Genomic DNA, 4743 nt, shown 5'->3' on the forward strand with positions numbered 1-4743 from the left:
TGGTGCAGGGGCTCAAGTCCTCAACCTTCAGACCGAGGTTGAGAAAGCACTCCCTGAACATGATGTTCGTGTAGGCGCCTGTGTCAATCAGGCACCTCTTGACCAGGTGGTTGGCTATGTCCAAGTGGACTACGAGTGGGTCGCTGTGCGGGGCGATGACTCCCTCGTAGTCCTTCTTCCCAATAGTCATATCGGGGATGTTGGAAGCGGGGATCGCTGTTTTGGGCACAAAATTGATGGCCTGATATAGCTCGTTCAGGTGCCGTTTGTGCCCATGAGCGGATCCACCGTTCTCATTGCCCCCGATGACAACATGAATTACTCTTATCCGTTCAAAGACGGATTTTTTATTTGAGCCGCCGGTATTAGTCTTTTGACCTCCGGCAACATATTTGCTGAGGCTCCCCTTCCGGATCAGCTCTTCAATGGCATTATTCAGATGCCGGCGGTTGTCGATTAAGTGGCGGTGTGGCCGTGGTACTCACAAGATCGGCTCGTGTCACCGTCCCCCTCGCCTTGGAAGGCCTTTCCCACTTCGACCCTCGTTCTTGCTCGGGGCAAAGACCTCGGCAGCGAGATACGACCAAGGGGTGTGACCATTGAACCGCTTTTGGTAGTACGGTCCGAACTCCCCGGCGCCCGCCGAGTTCTCATTTCTGGCGGACTTGTCAGACCGTGACCTATTATTGTCACGGCGTCCTTCATCCGGTTGTCCTCCCGGCGGCTCTTTCTCTCTCGAGTGCCCGGCCTCGCTGGGCCTACCCGAGTTTTGTGGTAGTCCTCCACCTTTATGGCTTGGTCGGCCATCTTCCCGGCGGAGTCTAGGTTCGAGCCTCCGCACTTGATGAGCTCGTTTTTAAGTCTCCTCTCGGGAGGCCCTTCATCGATGCGAAGGCCGCCGCTTCATTGTTCAGCTCACGAATCTGCTGAACCTTGGCGTCGAACCTCTTCACATAACTTCGGAGAGACTCGCCTCCCTCCCCGTCCGATAGTCGGGAGATCCGATGTCTCGACGGCCCTCCTCTTATTGCAAGAATATTTGGGCCAAAAATGTGTCCCTTAGGTCGGCATATACAAAGATACCGACCCATCGGGTAGCCCCTTATACCAACTTTGTGCCATCCCATGCAGAGTCGTTGGGAAGACTCGGCACCAAACCTCATCGGGTTGCTCCCATACCGACATGTAAGACTCGAAAGCCTCGGCGTGGTCGGTTGGGTCGCCTTCTCCTTTGTATGATATGGGTGGCAACTTTAGCTTAGTCGGCACCGGGACCTCTAGGACATAGGCATCGAGGGGTCTGTCGACCACGTGTCGAATGACACGCGGCGATCGGCTCCTCGCATCCTTAGTCCGGCTCCTCTCCCCGTGGCGGGAAGGGCTTCTTCTCCGACTCGGTGAGTCGGACTCCTTCTCCGACTCGGTGAGTCGGACTTCTTCTCCGACTCGGTGAGTCGTACTGTCACTCCTCCTCTAGGGCAGGCCTCGTCGGTGCTGCGGCAACACTGTCCTCCCGCGAGTGCGGGAAGGACTCAGGTCTACCACTTGCACTCTGGGCTCCCCCGGCGTCTTGACATGGTCAGCTTCCTCCAATGCTTCGTTCAAGTTTCTCGAGTCACTTTTTGGACTCGATCTCCTGTGGGGTGCCGCCGCTCTTGTCGTTGTGACAAGCAGTGAGTCGGCGTGCTACCCATTAGTTCCGAGGAGTAGCTTGTTTAGTTGCATCAACCACATGTCCCATGATAGTGACTTGGTCGGCGGGCAGCGGTGTATCTTGTTCCTTCGGCATCCCGTTCGTCGTATCAGTGATACGGCCGGTGGGGGACTGCCCGATTTCAGAGTTGTGGAATGTGTCATCTTGGTAGAATTCAGTTTCCACATGCACCGTTTCTGGTTGTTTCGACATCTTCTTAGCTCGTTGGGTGGGTTTTGTTTTGTGTTGTTTTTTTTTTGTAAGGGATTTGACTAGCTTCTAGTATCTGACTCCCCACAGACGGCGCCAATTGTTCCGGGTGTAATTCCGAAGCAGTTATTTGTTACCACTCGTGGCTTGTAGAATGACGTCCTTGGTTGAATCTTTCTTTCTCTCGGTCTCTCCTGAAACGATGAACAAACTGAGGGCTCGGCTTTGCACCGAGCGTACTCACTCCGACGCTCAAGTCAATGAACTTAAAGGGGATTAAGTTGTGTGTTACTTGGCGAAGTATATATTGTAGAGAGATAAGGAAGATATTACCAGATTATGAGGTGTTTAGGTTAGATTGTGGATCCTTTCCTCAATGAGAGTTGAGGAGTATTTATAGACTTTCACCTTTTGTCACGTAGTGGCCAAGTGGCCAAGTGGCTAGCAGGTGGAAAGACTGATGTACCCTCGGCCGAGGGACCCATGGCAGGCCGGCGGGCCCTGTTGACTCCATGCCGAGGGGTCTTGGATATGAGTACGCGGATATGTGCCCCGGCTGGCTAGTTGTCCTAGCCGAGGCACAAGAGACAGGCCGACAGGCTGCGTCGGTTAGGCTGTCTAAGTCGTTGACTTGCTGTGGATATCTTTGACCTTGCTCAATATGTTGACTTGGTCAGCGGGTGCAGAATATGCCCCATCAGAATGTTTTGTCAAAGAAAAAAGAATTTTACAGTTAGGGTTTTAATTTTTTATTGTTAAAGAGGTTGGTTGTTGTCGGTAGTAGGGTTGGCTGGAATATGCCTCAGTGGATGTTGCGGTTTGGCCGGAGTATGGTGTAGTTTGTTGTTTGTAGTGGTCGTCGGTGTACGATGGTGGTGGTTGCAGGGTACTACTTCGGATCGTGCGTGACTCTTAATTTTCAATCTCCCTTATTAATTGAGATTCAATACCATCAATGAATCCATTTTGCTATCACTTTGTACATAACAGACAAATTAATAAGATCATATAACAAAACTTTCATCAACATAGTCACATCATTGCAGCATCAAATGATAAATTTTGGGACTTTTTAGGTTTTTGCCGGTCTTTTTTGATGGAGTAAAAAATGAGAGGGGTAAATTTGAAATAAAGTGAAAAAATGTGCGAAAATTAGCAAAATTGTGTGCGGGATTTAGCATGTCCCTAAATTTAAAACTAACGTACAAGTAATGAGTCAACTTCCACGTAATTTGGAGGTGTATTTGTAATCACTTTAGTTTGTTACCGTTTGGTCCAACTTTACCTTAATTATTAGGTGGAGGCTCTTATCTTTTGCGTCCCATATTTGGTCATCATCATTCTACATTTCTACCTCTCGATTTCGTGTCTCATCTCATCAGTTTTCTTATAGACACATAAACACTTTAATATATATTATTAAGTTAACATTTTTAACCAAATGGATGACTACTTTGATCACAAATATCCCATATTCAAAAAATTCTTAAATCCTCCAGGATGATCATTAATGTGTCCTCCCTAACCATTGTAAAGGACCGATATCGCCACACAACCCGATTTACTAGTAATTAATGTTATGGATACCTAAGTACTTCATAATATACCAAGTTAGATAAACGATGCATTAAAATGGTAAGCTAATTACAAGATCACTCCAGAGTTTATCACAAGGTCATTAAATTACGTAATTTATTTTCGCAGTACAATTTTTACTAATCGCAGTACTTTTTACACCAAACTTTTCATTTGTTTACCCTTCACTAAAAAAACATTAACCTACTTCTCTCTCTCAATCCCTCCTCCCTAATATTAAAACTTTAACATTCTTCAGCCACATCAAAATTCTTCAATTAAGAACAATTTTTCATATGACGAACAAATATTTAATTTTTTAATCCTATATTAATTATTAATTTCACTATTTCTTATAATTTTGTTTTTTTTTTTTCTTTAATTAGGGTTTATGGTTTAAATTAATTAAGATGTAGTATGGTTGGTATGTTGGTGTTGGTTGTTGAGGCCACTAGTCGTCGGTGGTTCACCAGCGGTGGTCCACGATTCGACAGCGAGTGTGGGCTGGTGGTTTGGAACTGTTAGTTATATGCGGGGGAGGGAGTTTGGTTCGCAACGGGTTTATGGTGGTGGTTAGGTTCGCCGGTCATGTGGGCCTCCGGCGAGTGTGGGACGGCTGGGTTGGACAGGGGTGGCCGGTGGGGTGGACGTCAGGGGTGGCCGGCGGTTTTGGTGGTGGTTTGGTTTTTTTTCCTGTGTAGTACATAAGTTGTTGTTTTTGGCTTTTTTTTTTTAATTTAAAAAATCAATGTACTAAGACGTACATCAATGCAGTCATACAAATAATTTTTTGACATAACTTGCTAAGTGTAGGCTTTGTGAAATTTTGGATGAATTCATGAATGGATGTGTGGATATTAGAAAGAATAATGAGAGAGAGAGATTATAGAGGGAAATGAGAGGGAGAATGAAAGGGGTATAATTGTCAATAGTGTACTGCGATGAGTAAAATGTATACTGCGAAAATTAGGACCCTTAAATTATTGTAACAACATATAACTTTTGAGATTATTGACCATTATTAGATTTTGACAAAATATTGAAAGAACCAATTCAACCAAAATAGTGAAATACTTTCATTAATAATTCAAGCAATTATATGCATGCTTGAGTGTTATCCTTTTCTTCCTAAACATTATTTATTTCTTTGTCTCTTTAGACAAAAAACTTATCATAGGTCGGTGAAGTATTAACTAAAATAACTGATAAATGATATGTGTTTAATTATATTTAGCAAAAACGTTTGTCATGGATGCATGGTAAAT

Source organism: Silene latifolia, chromosome Y (genome assembly GCF_048544455.1).
Source record: "Silene latifolia isolate original U9 population chromosome Y, ASM4854445v1, whole genome shotgun sequence".
Classification (NCBI taxonomy): Eukaryota; Viridiplantae; Streptophyta; class Magnoliopsida; order Caryophyllales; family Caryophyllaceae; genus Silene; species Silene latifolia.